We start from the raw sequence: 18,974 nt of genomic DNA on the forward strand, positions 1-18,974 counted from the left end.
GCTGGTTGCTGACGCTTTGACCAGAGAGTGCAATTCTTTAACCACCACCCCCAACCCTACTAACCCCCGACTTTGCCCTTTCAACCCCCTCTACATTCTTCACACACACACACACACACACACGCACACACACAACCACACACACCTCCCCGCTTCCCCAACACCCTTCAATCCTCATTCTCTGTGCCTTGCAGCTAGTGCTCCTGCAGGTATATTCAAACCCTGCCACTTCGGGGGCAGAGGCGCCAAATCTCAGCCGCTTGCGGGGCTGAAGTTGGCTCCCTCTCTCTCGTCCCTCTTCAGCTCCCTTTTTCAAGGTGAGAGTCGGACGAGGAAAAGGAGCTAAGGGAGCAGGCAGGGAGCAAGAGCACAGGAGGTGAGGTAGGCAAAATAAGAGAGACAACCCAGGCATCCATGGGTCCCCAACAGCTTCCTGGGTAAGCAGGACTAAAAGAAATAAATAATCGAGGATGCCTCTGGGATGAGGAGAAAAATCCCATAGATTGGGACCGTGTCTGCCACAGTGGGGAGGTATCCCGCCCCCGGGAGGTGTCTGCTCACCTGGGTCTGCTTGGAGAATTTGGACTTGAGACGTACCTGAGTCCGGGTAGATAGCGCTTTGGTCCCCGGGCCAGAGCACCTCGGCCAAGCTCGGTTCGCAGACGCCTCAGCTCTAACCCAGACGGTGCAAGGATGAGATCTGGGCTGTACACTAGTGCCCTCTTTCTTCAGCAATATTTTACCGCAAGGAAAAAAGAGGGAGGGGGGAGGGGAAAAAGAAAAAAAAAAAAAAACAGGTCACCCAAGGCTTGTCTATTATATCACGCATAAAAATCAGTCATTTAATGGAGGCGGAAGGGGAGAAAAGCTAGGGATAAATGGAGAATACTAATTCCTTTACTATCAGAGGGTTTGTAAAGAAGCTGCCAGGTATATGAATAGTCAGATCTGGCAAAAGGAGTGGGAAACCACTTAGGATGCTTTACAGTGGCTATTCCTTGTATGTATTTCAGGGACCCAAACACATTTTCTCTCCCTAGAAATAAAACCTCTACTGAAAGAAATAAAGTCAATGCATGTGCAGACATTTAGAGAGGCTTTATTGGTAGGTTGCAAGGGAAAGGGGGAAGAGGCTGCATGGGGTGCGAGTAAGGGAAAGAGTGGTATGCACATCATGAATCAAGGTAAGCCAAATGAAGAGACACAAGCCCTGGCTGCATTTTCCAGGTCAAGATGCAACTAAATTGAGAATGAGAGTCAGGTCACAAGAAAACACTGGAGTGAAAAACATTTCTCCAAATTCTTCCCAGGCTGCCATCACCCTCCCGACAGGTCTACAGTATTGCTTCTTACTGTGTGAAAAGTAGAAGTTAAATCACATTCCTCTGGGAACACGTTGGCTGAACAGAATGTGTCCTCGCTTCTTCAGAAAAAGACAAGTGACAGTGTGCCTTTCCACTCTTGCTCAAAGCTTTGTGCAGAAAAAGAGAGATCAGCTTATGGGTCCCTTTATAATTAATTGTCTTGCTCATGCCAAGCTGGAGAGGACAAATCACACAAGGCAGTTTTAAAAACTCTTTAGCATGTTCCATGAAACTTAGGACAGGAAATGACACCTCCAGTCAAGAACAAAAGCTCCTTCTCTTTCTGGTTCTGGCCTTTTTTCCAAGTGTCAGAATTTTTTTCCTTTTTTTCTTAGGCAACCTAAAGGGTATAGGATTTGTTTTCTTTTTCCACAAAATAATGCACAGAACCAGGTACGCACCCTTTAGAACCAAAGATCTCAGTTAGGGAAGAAGCTATATGTTTACTCAATGAAAACAGGAGGTAAGTTTCTGTGTTCACGCATAGGGTAAACTGGTTCTCTGCTTGTATGCTTAGGAACATGTCGATTTTAAGAGCAAGTCACAGATTTTCAGTGTCCATAGTATTTCATATCCTATATTAGCTCTTTATGCTCCATTTTAGATAATTCTATTCTAGTATAATAAATCCTAAACATGAATTTTCTGGAATATTTTGTAGGTACAGTGAATGTACAAAGATTTCAGTGCGTATATAAACTATCAAATATGATTTGCAGGATTAGAGAAAGCAATGTCTCTGAAGTTCATGTTTAGCTTTCATATGTGCTTCTTAAAGATAAATATTTTTAATATATCACATTGACACAGGTTAGAAAAGATTCTGCTACGGAAGGAATAATTAAATATTCAGACTTATTTATTCTCAATACAGTCCAAGTAAAAACTACACATTCTGGTTGGCTGAAAAAAAGTCATTCTACAGAGAATAACTTGTGAATCATAACATAGCAGATTTATGCATATGCATGATCTACAAATGACAGATGTTAAGGAAAATTTTAAATTCAAATGTGTCAATTTGAAATTATCAAATAAATGTATTGATAATTATTTAAGACCACACTTTAGAAGGCACAAGGGCAAAAAATAATTCAAGAAGATGCAGGCATGAGAAAGGAATAGGCAAGATCATCCAAATATACCCCATCTTTCTGGAAATTTAGACTTTACCAAGGAAGACAGGACATACACATGTAGAGACATGTAAGGGAAGGCTCTATTTGTAGGATTGAAGAGAATTACTAAAGGAATGAATTACAGACAAAAGAACAAATATAGGTCAATAGCTAATCTATTAGACTTCAGATAATGTTAAAAGTGTATGAGTCCTGAAGTACTGTCACTATGAATAATTCAGTACTAGTAGGGTAGTATCTTATATTCAGTATGTGATTTACAGCAGGGCAAAAGTGCCAGGAGTAGTTTGGCTTGGGAAATCTGTTTAATTCAAACTATAGTGGAGATCAAGCAGAATATCCAACATATTATCTATCTCAAGACAAAGATTTAAATGTGCTGCTGTAACAATAAGGACAATAACATGCATTATCCTTATATGGTAATAAAACGCATATTACCTATAAATGAAACTATGATCACTTTCACTTTCATTTCCATAAATGAAACTATGTATACTTTCTGTATACAATTTTCATTGCTCGCTGTCATAAAGGACATCATAGAGGAACTGGTCTAGATGATAAATGAGCAAAAGGATGTAAAGCTTTCCATATAAAATCGGTTAACAATTCACACTCTTCAAATGAGAAAGATAAGAGATGAGTAAGAACAAGGCTAAAAGAAAGAAAGACAGAGAAAGTAAGGAAGGGATAAGCCAGGCACATAGTCCAAATTTTAGTGTACTCTAGTGGGTATTTTGAAAAGTAAAGTTTACATAGTCATTGGAATATGCAAGTGAAGTATACACAAGAGGTAATAAACTCATGACTGAAGAGGTGGTACTGACTGAAAATAAAAATGGGATCAAAGAAGGTCTTTGTATAAAATTGATTTGTGGATAATTGATATGTAATGTATTACTAAGGGAATATAATAGATGTTCAAGGTAGATCTGTGTTGTGGGAGCAAATATCATGCCTTTCCATAAAATAGCATGCTCTGTAGACAACTGATTTAATCTAGCATGACATTTCTCACATTCTTATATTAATTCATGGGTTCAGCAAGATAATTCAAACCCTAGTGAGAATTTTCAGTTTATTTATCCAATTTGGATATCTACATTGCTCACATCAATGCAATACATTTTTATAAAACGTGGTTGATTCGGGAGTTCCTTGGTGGCCTAGCAGTTAAGGACTTGGTGTCACTGCTATGGCCCAGGTTACTGGGTAACTGTTGTGGCTCAGGTTCAATCCCTGGTCCGAGAATTTTTGCATTCTATGGACATGGCCAAAAACAAAAAACAAAAAACAAAAACAAAAACACATGGTTGATTTAAAAAAGTAAACAAAATATTTTAAAAGAACTAAAATAAGCCAAATTTATTACATATATTCAACTGTTTCATTAACTTGATAAATTATGCTATAACAATTTATGCAGAGATAGAACAAAAAGCATCAGTTTCCATAAACAATTAAAACAAACAGTTCTGTGAACTAATATGGATGGACTGGAAAACATACATTTGCTGTTCTGACACAACTTTTCAAACATTTATTTTTAAAGTATTAAAATACAACTGAGGAGGTTAAGGCAAACACAATTATTCTGGAAGCACAATGAGGGACACAATTACTGTCTGTTATATTCCCCTCAGTTTCCCAAGTGTCTAAAACAATACAGACATCTGATTCATGATAGATGCTAAAATATTTGTTGAATAAATGAATGGATATATTCCCCCTTTAACATTAAAAATATCATCTCATTTTAGTGACTTTAAGAAGATCAAAGCTAGGCAGTTTACTGATGTTTCTAATTTATTCTTCATATAATGTAGGGAGAGTAATTATCTTGCAACTATTTCTCAAATGCAAGTAACCAGCCTAATCAGCATTAAATCATTTAGAAACATACTTTTACTACAAACTTTATTACACATGAAGTATTAAAGTTTGTTTCCAACGTGAAGAAACCATTTTCATTACTATACTGTATATGTTAACCAATATCAAATAAAACTCAGAAATGTTATAAAGGTAAAAAGAAAATAATAGATAATTGGAAACTAACCTTTATCTAATGTTGTAGTTATGAAATTTGAAAATTACCATTTGAAAAGGTTCTCAGAGTCATCACAAGAGATGCATAAAATAAGCATATTATCCTAGTCCTATAGATGAAAAAAACTGAACACCAAGAATCTATTCCTTACCTGAGCTGAGTGAACAAATTAGGAACATTGTCTCATGATGTTATATTTATTACAAATTCATAAGTTTATAAAAATTGACCATATGAATTCAGCTAAGTGTTACTTATCTTCATTTTTGCTTAAGCTTTGAACTGATGTTCTCTTCTCAGAAAATGCTTAATTAATAAAGAAAATAAATTTGAATCCTTTCCTTTGGGCCTTTTATCTGTTGAGGGCATAAGCATTACAGGTGATTGTTCTATTTGCTTAAAATAGCCATCTTTTATAACAGTTCTAATAACAGCAGTAACCTACTTACACAATCTCACAGTCAACTTTGAATAATTAAGCAAGAAAAGTATCTAAATTTTCAGATACAATAAAAACCATCATTAGAAAAGGCTTTATCTTACTACAGTTTCATCTACAAAACAAATTATTATCCATGTTTTAACAGCAACATTTTGTAACAACAACAAGGAAACTATAATATGGTTGCTATCCATCCAGCAGACCACAAAATATTGATCTACCTAAAATATAATGTTAATTTTTTCAATTGCATAGTTCAAAACTTATAATATATCCCCATTGCTTAAAGAATCATGTCTAAATTCCTTTACCAGGTACCAAAAGCCCATTGATCAGGGAAGAGGTTCACAGAAGTAAAACATGGTAAATGTTCATATCCAACTCTTCCCTCCCCTAAGTCCTAGGAAAAAAAAAGATTCTGGCTAGAAAATGCCCAAAGGGTATTGGAATAATGAATATACATATTTTTAACTATGCAATAGTTATAAACATCTTTAATAAAAAGCAGTGTATTTTGATAAAGGAAATTGATGATTCAAAGAAATGGAAAGCTATCCCATGCTCTAATTGTTAGAATTAATATTGTTAAAATGGCCATGCTGCCCAAAGCAATCTACAGATTTAATGTGATCCCTAACAAATTATCCATGACATTTTTCACAGAACTAGAAGAAACAATCCTTTTTTTTTTTTTTTTTTTTTTTAGGGCCACACCCGTGGCATATGGAAGTTCACAAGCTAGGCGTTGAATCAGAGCTGTAGGTGCTGGCCTACACCACAGAGCCAGAACAGTGTGGGATCCGAGAAGCGTCTGAGTACCTACACCACATATCATGGCAACGCCAGATCCTTAACCCACTGAGTGAGGCCAGAGATCAAATCTGCATACTCATGAGTACTGAGCATGTTTGTTACTGCTGAGCCACAACGGGAACTTCAACCTTAAACTTTATATGGAAGGAACCATAAGAGACCCAGAAGTGCCAAAGAAATTCTGAGAAAAAAAAAAAAAAGAGAGACATAACCCCCCCCAAAACCTTAGGCAATTCTACAAAGCTACAGTAATCAAAATAGCATGATATGGGCACAGAAACAGACATAGGATCAAGGAAAAGAACAGAGAGCCCAGAAATAAACCCACATGCCTACAGTCAATTAATCTTTGACAAAGGAGGCAAGAATATTCAACACAGAAAAAACAGTCTCGTCAAGTGATGTTCGGGAAGCAGACAGCCACATGTAAATTAATGAAGTTAGAACGCACCCTCACACCACACACAAAAATAAACTCAAAATTGCTTAAAGACTTAAATATAAGGCATGACAACATAAAACTCCTAGATGAGAACACAGACAAAACATTCTCTAACATAAATTGTACCAAGGTTTTCTTAGGTCAGTCTCCACAGGCAATAGAAATAAAAGCAAAAAATAAACAAATGGAACTTAATCAAACTTAAAAGCTTTTGCACAGCAAAGGAAAACATAAACAAAATGAAAAGACAACCTATGGACTGGGAGAAAATATTTGCAAACAATGTGAACAATGAGGGCTTAATTTCCAAAATATGCAAACAGCTCAGACAACTCAACAACAACAAAAAAAAAATTAAAAAATGAACAGAAGACCTAAATAGACATTTCTTCAAAGAAGACTGCCAGATGGCCAACAGGCACATGAAAAGAAAGTCAACACTGCCAATTAGAGAAATGCAAACCACAATAATATATACCAGTGAGAAGGGTCCCATCATTTAAAAGCCTACAAATAATAAATGCCTGAGAGAGGGAGTTCCCGTCATGGCGCAGTGGTTAACGAATCCGACTAGGAACCATGAGGTTGCGGGTTCCGTCCCTGCCCTTGCTCAGTGGGTTAACGATCCGGCGTTGCCGTGAGCTGTGGTGTAGGTTGCAGACGCGGCTTGGATCCCGCGTTGCTGTGGCTCTGGCGTAGGCCAGTGGCTACAGCTCCGATTCGACCCCTAGCCTGGGAACCTCCATATGCCGCAGGAGCGGCCCAAAGAAATAGCAAAAAAAAATAATAATAATAATAATAATAATAACAAAAATAAAAAATAAAAAAAATAAATGCCTGAGAGAGTGTGGACAAAAAGGAATACTGCTACACCACTGGTGGGAATGCAAATTGGTGCAGCCACTGTGATAAACAATATGGAGTTTCCTTAAAAAACTAAAACTAGAGTTACCATAAGATCCAGCAATCCCACTCCTGATCGTATATCTGGAAAAGACAAAAGGTCTAACTCAAAAAAATATATGCATTCTAGTATTCATAGCAGCACTACTTGCAATAGCCAAGACATGAAAGCAACCTTAGTGTCCATCAACAGATGAATGGATGAACAGATGAAGATATAGAGGGGAATATTATTCAGCCATACAAAAGGAATGAAATAATGCCATTTGAGGCAACATGGATGGACCTAGAGATTATCAAACTAAATGAAATAAGTCAGAAAGAGAAAGATAAATACCATATGATATCACTTACGTGTAGAACCCGAAATATGACACAAATGAACTAAGTTATGAAACAGAAACAGACCCACAGACATAGAAAACTATGGTTACCAAAGGTGAAAAGGGGTAGAGAAGGGATAAATTAGGAGTTTTGAATTAGCAGATACAAACTACTATTTACAAAATAGATAAACAACCAGGTCCCACTAAATAGCACAGGGAACCATATCCAATATCTTGTAATAACCTGTAAAGAAAAAGAATATATACATGTACAACTGAATCACTTTGCTGTACTAGCTATGGTAAAAGTAGAAAAGCTGGAGCCCACAAAGTTGATGAAGAAGGAGTAGCAGAAACAGACAAACTATAAGAAATGTAAGATCAAAGAACCAGCGGGGGGTGGGGGGAGAACAGAAACTAGAACAACATGCTAAATCAACTATACAAGAAACTAGAAACCAGAAACTAGAACATGATAAATCAACTACACAAGAAACAGCAATGTATTGTTTTAAAAATCATTAATCATAGTAAATAATCACTCTTTGCATGCAGATTTAATTTTCTGAGAGAGGACAATTGACATGAAAATTCTTAAATAATAAAAGGTGTTCAAGATCCTTGAAGGGGGAGAACTGTGTCTTTCTAACCACTTAATCTCTAGAACCTAAAAGAGTACCTATAATTCCTTAAGCATTTGTTGAAAAATAGATAAGTTTTGGATTAAAAAAAATCAGGTGTAATTCTGAAGAAATCACATTTCTTTGGCTCTAAAATACAAAAATTAGAGGAATATTTTGGCAAAGGATACTGTGAAGATTGAGCAAGAAAAAGAAGCAGGATTGTTTCCCATCTTGAGACTTCAGCACAGTTTAGCAGATAGTGTTGACATTTATTGAAACATAAAACACAGGACAAAGAAGAACTGTGAAATAGGGGGAGATGATGAGTTTTATTTGAGACCCATTAAAGTGTCTTTGAGACACTTCATGGAAAATGCCCCCATAAGCAATTACGTATACAAGTATAGGGATAGAAATGATATATGTATAAAAGAAATATCTGTGGGAGTTCCCGTCGTGGCTCAGTGGTTAACGAATCCGACTAGGAATGATGAGGTTGTGGGTTCGATCCCTGGCCTTGCTCAGTGGGTTAAGGATCTAGCGTTGCCGTGAGCTGTGGTGTAGGTTGCAGACCCGAGGCTTGGATCCCACATTGCTGTGGCTCTGGCATAGGCCGGTGGCTATGGCTCGAATTCGACCCCTAGCCTGGGAAACTCCATATGCTGCGGGAGCAGCCCGAGAAACGGCAAAAAGACAAATAAATAAATAAGTATCTGTGGAGATACTTGGAATAAATTAAATCACAGAACTTAAAAAACAATCCACAGAATATCCAGGGTAAGAAAAATAATACTAGCTACGGTAAAAGTAGAGAAGCTGGAGCCCACAAAGTTGATGAAGGAGTAGCAGAAACAGATGAACTCTAAGAAATATAAGTAAGGTCAAAGAAACAGTGGGGGAAAAAAAGAAGAGTCCTTCAAGATGAAGAGAGTATCTAAGAGTACAAAACTAAAATGAAAACTGGATTTATTAAAAAGTAACTTTTTTTCAAAGCAGGTTTATAAAAAGAAATGACATTAGATTGTGGAAAATGGGAATGAAGAAACAGAAAATGAGTCATAACTTTTTTTCAAATATCTGGATGCCTTTACATTTATTTATCAATAACTGTGGTATAAGAAGAATAACTGCAATACACGCACACACACATAATTCTGCAAGCAAATGATAATTACTGTTTGAGATTTAGAATTATACTTCTGTAAATGCCCAAAGATAAAGACTTTAACTAAGAAAAAAATTGCCAGTAATATTATAATATGTGCCTATAAAATTACCAAGAAATACAGAACATTCTTTAAATACAAAATAAGGTCAAGTTATAGGTATAAATTCAGAAGAAAAAAATAAGCAAATGGTCCCTTAGTATGAAATTTAACCAGAAAAGAATATTACTTGGAGGATATTTATATGTTCATATTCTACTGCTACATGTAAAAGGAAGGAAAGCAGCATAGTTGACAAATTAGAAGAGTCTGTGGTCAGACCAAATCTATATTTGAATCCCAGTTCCATTCCTTATTAATTGTTGGATCATAAGAAAGTGGCAGCATCTTCAAACTGCTCAGTTTTCTCTTCAAGAAAATGGGATAATCTTACTTAAACTGGTAGAGTTTATGCCTCTTGTAGATACAGTAATGCCTGTTAATTTTTAGCACGCCCTTTTACTCCCAAAAAGTGTCCTGGTTTGATGACAAAGCACATGATCAACCTGCCAATAATCAATTTCACCAAGGATAGAGAAAAGGAGATTTTTGTCTACAACAGTTTGTAAAAAGAGTGACAAATAGTCCTGACAATGCTCACAGTGTTTTCTGTGGCCCTGGATTAGAAGGTAAAACCCAGCTGCCTTCCCCCCACCAGTTAGTGGATATAGTCAAGTGTAGTACATATAGCTATGACTGGAACAGTAAACAAACTTGATGCATCTTCACAAGGGAGTAATCAACTTAAGGAGAAAGGGCATCTTCACAAGGGGGTAATCAACTTAAGGAGAAAGGGCTCGAGCTCACTGATGAATTTCTATTCCTGTTAGTTCAAAACTAGTAGACCTCAAAAGTCTAACAATATTCATATTCTGAATATTGATTAGGACTAGGTCAAATTCTAAAGTGATCTTTCATTTTTCTACTGAGCTAAAGTTGGTATATAACATTATATGTCTTAGGTTTGTACAACATTGTGATCCAACACCTATTTTCATTACAAAGTGATCATCACCAAAGGTCTAATTACACATCCGTTACCATACACATGACCTCCTTCACCCTTTTCACCCACCCTCAACCCCCTTCCCCTCTGGTAACTACTAATCTGTTCTCTGTGTCTATGAGTTTATTTTTGTTTTGCTTTGTTTACTCATTTATTTTTTGTTTTTGTTTTTTTGTTTAGATTCCACATATGACTGAAGTCATATGGTTTTTGTCTTCAACATTCTGAAACATAATACTTTGAAGATATATCCATGTTATCTCAAATAGAAAGATTTAATTCTTTTGTATGACTGAACAGTATTCCATTGTGTATATACCCACATTTTTTATCCATTCATTCATCTATGGACATTTAGGGTTTTTTCTGTATTTTGGCTATTATAAATAATGCTGCTATAAACACTGGGGTGCACATTTATTTTTTAATTCACGTTGGTTTTGTATTTTTCAGATAAATATCCAGAGGTGGAATAGCTGGACTGTATGACAGTTCTATTCTTAATTTTTAATCTCCACATTGTTTTCCAGAGTACCTGCATTTTCTTTAAAAACAAATCTGTAACAGTTGCCCCTCATTCTTCCCTGACAATTATTATAAATAAGAATAACTCTTCTCTTGTTACCAAATAAATTCAAACTTTAGATGAAAATTGTTCTGTTACAGCAAGAATAAGAGCAAATGTAACAGGGACATTAACGGGGATAGGGAAATTTTGTAGACCTTAAGTCCCAAACCAGGTCCTGCAACATCCAGAATGTCTTCAATTATCTTTTGAAGATTGCGGTATGCCAGTGTGGTACTCCACAAATAAATAAGACAACAGAAATGCCAATATAGCTACATAAGTAAATACTGTGATTAAGTAAATAAGTAATTCAAACATTGTAGGAAAATGAGATTAAAAAACTGAAGTACACTGCAATTTCAAAAATGAAGTTACCAGTCATAATTCAATATGAGATATCTCAGTACCTGTGTAGAAAAATGTACAAATCTAATCTGAGCCTAATAATTTGCTCCCCAAATTTTATAAAGCTGGAGGTTAGATTTCAATAGGTATTTTCTATTTCAATGAACAATAAGGTTCTTTTGATTAGTGAAGACTTCTTTTTTAATTTATTGTTTATTGTTATTTCCCTCAACACGCATTTTTTTCCCACAGTACAGCATGGGGACCCAGTTACACATACATGTATACATAATTTTTTCTTCTGTTGTCGTGCTGCGTTTTAAGTATCTAGACATAGTTCTCAGTGCTACACAGCAGGATCTCATTGCTAATCCATTCCAAAGGCAATAGTTTGCATCCATTCCCCAAGCTCATCATTCCACCCATTCCCTTCCCCTCCCCCCCCAGGCAACCACAAGTCTATTCTCCAAGTCCATGATGTTCTTTTTTGTGGAAAGGTTCATTTGTGCTGTATATTAGATACCAGATATGAGTGATATCATATGGTATTTGTCTTTCTGTTTCTGACTTACTTTACTCAGTATGAGAGTCTCTAGTTCCATCAATGCTGCTGCAAGTGGCATTATTTTGTTCTTTTTTATGGCGGAGTACTATTCCATTGTGTATATATACTACATCTTCCTAATCCAATCGTCTGCTAATGGACATTTGGGTTGACTACATCTTCCTAATCCCATCGTCTGCTAATGGACATTTGGGTTGACTATTGTGAATAGAGCTGTGACGAACATGCAGGTGCATGTGTCTTTTTCAAGGAAAGTTTTGTCCAGATATATGCCCAAGAGTGGGATTGCTGGGTCATATGGTAGTTCTATGTATAGTTTCTAAGGCACCTCCATACCGTTCTCCACAGTGGTTGTAACAGCTTCCATTCCCACCAACAGTGCAAGAGGGTTCCCTTTTCTCCACATCCCCTCCAGCATTTGTTATTTGTGGACTTATTAATGATGGCCATTCTGACTGGTGTGAGGTGGTATCTTGTGGTAGTTTTGATTCACATTTCTCTAATAATCAGGGATGTTGAGTATTTTTTCATGTGCTTGTTGGCCATCTGTATATCTTCCTTGGAGAAATGTCTATTCAGGTCTTTTGCCCGTTTTTCAATTGGGTTGTTGGCTTTTTTGCTGTTCAGTTGTATAAACTGTTTGCATATTCTAGAGATTAAGCCCTAATCAGTTGCATCGTTTGAACCTATTTTCTCCCATTCTGTCCTGTCTTTTTGTTTTCTTGTTGGTTTCCTTTGCTGTGCAAAAGCTTGTCAGTTTGATTAGGTCCCATGGGTTTATTTTTGCTTTTATTTCTGTTGCTTTGGGAGACTGACCTGAGAAAATATTCATAAGGTTGATGTCAGACAATGTTTTGCCTATGTTCTCTTCTAGGAGTTTGATGGTATCTTGCCTTATATTTAGGTCTTTAAGCCATTTTGAGTTTATTTTTGTGCATGGTGTGAGGGTATGTTCCAGTGTCATTGATTTGCATGCAGCTATCCAGGTTTCCCAGCAATGCTTGCTGAATAGACTGTCTTTTTCCCATTTGATGTTCTTGCCTCCTTTGTAAAAGATTAATTGACCATAGGTGTCAGGGTTTATTTCTGGGTTGTCTATTCTCTTCCGTTGGTCCGTTTGTCTGTTTTGGTACCAGCACCACACTGTCTTGATAACTGTCACTTTGTAATATTGCTTAAGGTCTGGGAGAGTTATACCTCCTGCTTGGTTTTTGTTCCTCAGAATTGCATTGGCAATTCTGGGTCTTTTGTGGTTCCATATAAATTTTTGGATTGTTTGTTCTAGTTCTGTGAAAAATGTTATGGGTAATTGGATAGGGATTGCATTGAATCTGTAGATTGCTTTGGGTATTATAGCCATTTTTACAATTTTAATTTTTCCAATCCATGAACATGGAATATCTTTCCATTTCTTTACATCTTCTTTAATTTCCTTGATTAATGTTTTAACAGTTCTCTGCATATTAGTCCTTTGCCTCCTTGGTCAGGTGTATTCCCAGGTATTTGATTTTTTGGGGTGCAATTTTAAAAGGCATTGTGTTTTTGCATTCCTTTTCTAAAGTTTCATTGTTAGTATATAGAAATGCAACTGATTTCTGAATGTTAATCTTATATCCTGCTACTTTGCTGAATTTGTTGATCAGTTCAAGTAGTTTTTGTGTTGAGTCTTTAGGGTTTTCTATATATAGTGTCATGTCATCCACATACTGTGACAGTTTTATCTCTTCTCTTCCTATTTGGATGCCTTTTATTTCTTTTGTTTGTCTGATTGCTGTGGCTAAGACTTCCAAAACTATGTTGAATAGCAGTGGAGTGAGTGTGGACATTCTTGTCTTGTTCCGGATTTTAGTAGGAAAGCTTTCAATTTTTCTCCATTGAATATTATATTTGCTGTGGGTTTGTCATAAATGGCTTTGATTATGCTAAGGAATGTTCCCTCTATACCCACTTTGGTGAGAGTTTTTATCATAAATTAATGTTGGACTTTGTCAAATGCTTTTTCTGCATCTATTGAGATGATCATATGGTTTTCGACTTTTCTTTTGTTAATGTGGTGTATGACCTTGACTGATTTGTGTATGTTGAACCATCCTTGTGAACCTGGGATGAATCCCACCTGGTCATGGTGTATGATCTTTTTGATATGTTGTTGGATTTGGATGGCTAAAATTTTGTTGAGAATTTTTGTGTCTATATTCATCAAAAATATTGGCCTATAGTTTTCTTTTCTTTTTTTGGTGGTATCTTTGTCTAGTTTTGGAATTAGGGTGATAGTAGCATCATAGAATGTCTTTGAGAATGTTCCTTATTCTTAAAAATTTGAAAAAGTTTAAGCAGGATGGGCACCAGTTCCTCTTTGTATGTTTGGTAGAATTCACCTGTGAAGCCATCTGGTCCTGGACTTTTATTTGTAGGGAGTGTTTTTATGACATACTCAATTTCATTTCTAGTGATCGGTCTGTTCAGTTGATCTATTTCTTCTTGATTCAGTTTTGGCAGGCTGTAAGTCTCTAGAAAGTTGTCCATTTCTTCCAGACTGCCAAATTTGTTGGCATATAATTGTTCATAGTATTCTCACATTGTTTTTTGTATTTCTGCAGTATCTGTTGTGACTTCTCCTTTTTCATTTCTGATTTTGTTTATTTGGGTTCTTTCTCTCCTCTTCTTCATGAGTCTAGCCAGAGGTTTGTCAATTTTGTCTAGCTTTTCAAAGAACCATTTCTTGGTTTTATTGCTTTCTTCTATTGTTTTTGGAATCTCTATTTTATTGATTTCCTCTTGATCTTTATGATTTCCTTCCTTCTGCTGACTTTAGGGGTTTTTTTTGTTCTTTTTCTAATTCATTTATGTGGTGGGTTAAGTTGTCAGTTTGAGACCTTTCTTTTTCTTTTTCTTTCTTCTTGGCCTCAGGCATTCAAGGAAAACTCTATCAAAACATTACCTGACTGCAAGCTAAATATTTCAGAGATCACACAGTGTACAGAAGTTACAAAAATGGTTTAGAAAAGTAATTAAGCAATCCACAACAAACTACAGAAGCAAATTCAGAGGAGGAGAAGAATATGAGTTTCAGAGGTACCACATTATAATATGTAAAATGTTCACTTTAAAACAAAAATTAGAAAGTATGCAAAAAGAAGGAAGTAGGGTTTAATCACAGGAAGAATTAACCAAACTAGCCATGAGAAGTACAGACACTGAACTTACAAGAAAAAATGTTTAAGTAAATTGTTTTGTTCTTTTTCTAATTCACTTAGGCGGTAGGTTGTCAATTTGAGACCTTTCTTTTTCTTTTCTTTCTTTTTTTTTTTGTCTTTTTGCTATTTCTTTGGGCCGCTCCCGCGGCATATGGAGGTTCCCAGGCTAGGGGTCAAATCAGAGCTGTAGCCACTGGCCTACGCCAGAGCCACAGCAATGCAGGATCCGAGCCACATCTGCAACCTACACCACAGCTCACGGCAATGCCGGATCGTCAACCCACTGAGCAAGGGCAGGGACCGAACCTGAAACCTCATGGTTCCTAGTCAGATTCATTAACCACTGCGCCACGAAGGGAACTCCCCTTTCTTCTTTTTTGAGGAAGGCCTGTAGTGCTATTAATTTCCCTCTGAGCACTGCTTTTTTGGCATCCCATAGATTTTGAATGGTTGTGTCTTCATTATCATTTGTCTCCAAGTATTTTTTAATTTCTTTCTTGATTTCCTCATTGACCCATTGGTTTTTTAGTAGCATGTTGTTTAGTCTCCATGTAGTAGGTTTTTTCTCATTTCTTTTCCTGTAGTTGATTTCCAGTTCCATGCCATTGTGGTCAGAGAAGGTACTTGAAATAATTTGTATACTCTTAAATTTGTCAGGGTTAGCTTTGTGCCCCAATATGTGATCAATTCTTGAGAATGTTCCATGCACACATGAGAAGAAGTGTATTCTGATTTTTTTGGATGTAATGTCCTGAAAATGTCAACTAACTTTTCTATTGTTTCCTTTAGGATCTCTGTTGCTTTACTGATTTTCTGTCTAGAGGATCTGTCCATTGGTGTGAGTGGAGTGTTAAAGTCTCCTACTATGATAGTATTCCCATCAATTTCTCCTTTTATGTCTGTTAATATTTGTTGTATGTATAGTGAAGAGTTCGTTAAAGTACCACTCTGAGCATGAGAGGGGGATGGGGCAAGAGCAAGTATAAATGCCATTAAGCTTTACAACTGTTTTTAAATATGTATCTCCATTCATTTTTCATGGAAAGGTAAAATGGATGAATAAGTATACATTCTGGATTCAGGCAGATCTGGGGTTTTTTTGTTTGTTTGGTTGGTTGGTTGGGTTTTTTTTGTTTGTTTGTTTTTGCTTTTTAGGGCTGCATCTGCAGCATATGGAGGTTTCCAGGCTAGGGGTTGAATCGGATCTGTAGCTGCTGGCCTACGCCAGAGCCACAGCAATGCCAGATCCCAGCCATGTCTGAGATCTACACCACAGCTCACGGTAACACTGGGTCCTTAATCCACTGAGTGAAGCCAGGGATCAAACCCGCAACCTCGTGGTTCCTAGTCAGATTTGTTTCAGCTGAGCCATGACAGGAACTCCAAGATCTGCTTTTGAATCCTAGATTTTCTGCCTACTAGGTAGCCTAGATGACCTTGAGCAAGTCACTTATGCCTTCTCATACTCCGTTTCTTTAATATTAAAAAACAAATAATATTAGCCAATCATTCTATACTCCCACCATGGATGCAAATAATTGAAATCTTTATTTACAGCAATGAAAAATTATGCTGTTGAATTGATATAATCTAGGCAAAACCAAGAAAATCTAATGGTTTAGTTAGCCTAAGTGGCCTCATCTTAGGGAAACAAAACTTCCATAGACTTTTTAAAAAATAGTATAATTTCTTGTAGACGATGAAGTGATCTTTGAGCAACCTCTAGTGCTTCCAGTATTCCTGCTCAGGATCCACTGCTCTAATAAACCCTAGGAGCATACTTTGCAAAATCAGATCATTTTAGTGTTAACCAATTAAGATAATCCTAGAAATACAAGTCACCTAGTTAATACATTAATTTCTTGTTATTAATTGGGGGTTTTCTATTAAAAAATAGGTAAAGATTCCAAAAATTAAAATGCAAGAAGGGAAGAAAAGCAATGTGATGTAACATCATCATGAATGACAAAGAATCTTTTATTAAACCCTTAAGAACTAAGATGACACCCCACAGTGGACCACAGTCAAAGAATTAGAGAATACTTGACAGAGGGGGAAAATTTTGAGCTTAAAGGAAAAAAGGAACATGACTTAGTGAAAAGAAATAAGGTAAAAGGCATAAGATTTAAGTAAAAAGATACAAGATGTGTTTATGTCTGTTTATTCTTTTTTAGGAGAGATTTTACCAAGTCCTGGTAGCCTACTCCAGGGTATGTAACAAAAAGGGAGTGAAACTTTCTAAAGTGCAAAGGAGTTTCATTTAGCTTACTATTTTCCGTTGTGCCTGTAATTTCGTTCTGCTTTGTTTTTGCCAATTACAGATTTCAACATAGAAACAGCCGGCTAAAGAAAATAGCTTCTGGATATATATTGTTCTTAATGACTGGTTACTAAGTATTTCCAGATCTTAATTTTGGGTCAGGTCCTTATTGTAATTATTGATTTCACTTTGAAGCGTAAAAATAAAAGTCACTGTGTACTCACATATCCATCCTTGTATCCAGATTATTAAAAATTGTATCATTTTATAAGCCATATTATGAAGCATCCTAATAATATTATCCAGTGTCTTTATTTTAATAAGTGTTCAAATTCTGTCTCAGACATAATGAGGCATAACACCACAAAGTTCAGGAGTCAGTCCACTGAATGACTACAGGCAATATACTCATCCAACTTTTTGTTCACCCAACAAATATTTATTAAAGGTCAAAACACACACACACACAACTCCACACTCCTTTGCAGGGATCAATGACTATCAAATCACATTTTCAATTCTAATATGCTGAGCTTGAAGAACTAAAAATAATGAGTATTTAGCTCTGAATAAAAGCCAGTTGAGCTTAATTTCTTTCCAAATTAGATTATACATCATATTAACAGCACTCATAGTTCCCCTTCAAGAGAGGAAACTACAATGGAAATGTCTATTGTTATTTTATTAATCTCAGATAACCCTGACATTCAAACAAAAAATTAGAACCCACGAGAAAAAGCCTAATAGTTCCTCCTGAAAAAAAAGTACAACGTTTGTCATAGATGATACACTTGTTTTTGTAGTCAAAGTAGTTATTGTTACTCCATTTTATCCACATTTTAATTTTCTATAGAACCTTAGGAAGCTCTTCATTGAGGACGATACTGAGGATACTGAAGATATTATTGTTGTACACAGTGTTCTTTTGAGACACTCAGGTGATATCTCTTTCTGGTCTTAGTATAAATTATGACCATATTTTAAGCAACTACTTAGCATCTACATTATGCTGCCTTCAATCACATATTAAAATATGCTTCTGCTTTTCATTGGCTTCTAGAAAACCCAAAGTTAAATCTATAATTGATTCATAGCAAGTAAATAAGGAGAATATAGGCTCCATAAGAATAGTGCTTACTCTATGAGTAAAATTCCTGGAGTGTGTCAGCATAACACTGATCCTATCTGCACCAATTTTTGAAACAGTTATATTTCTTGATGCCTGGCTTTTAATACTGACCTTCACTTGTCTCAAATATTTGCTTTCCTTTAACATAAGTTTTCTATTTTCTGTTTTGAGTTCATAGCTAATAATAAATTAAATTATACATACCTATATATGTATATAAACACACACAGATGTGACCATAAACGGTATGAGGCATACAAACACAATAACACATCTATAAGACTGTTTATTGGAGGGTTCATTGAGTAATAAACTAGTTTTTAAATTTGGCCTTGTTTTCCAAAAAAACTATACCAAAACTCTCCCACTGTAATTCATTTCCTCTTGAGGAAATATTCTCTCAACATCCTATCTAGATTATATAAATTTATTAGCCATTTTAGCTACAAGAACAGTCTGATTCCAGTTTTTTAGATCTAGGAATATTCATTTAAAAAATTTCTCTTGCCCTCTTCACTTGCTGATTCCTCCATTATTGAACCAACTGAGAAGTGGGGCCAAAAAAATAGGGCCACCACTTAGGACTTGAGTCTA

The sequence above is a fragment of the Phacochoerus africanus genome, chromosome 2 (genome assembly GCF_016906955.1).
Source record: "Phacochoerus africanus isolate WHEZ1 chromosome 2, ROS_Pafr_v1, whole genome shotgun sequence".
Classification (NCBI taxonomy): domain Eukaryota; kingdom Metazoa; phylum Chordata; class Mammalia; order Artiodactyla; family Suidae; genus Phacochoerus; species Phacochoerus africanus.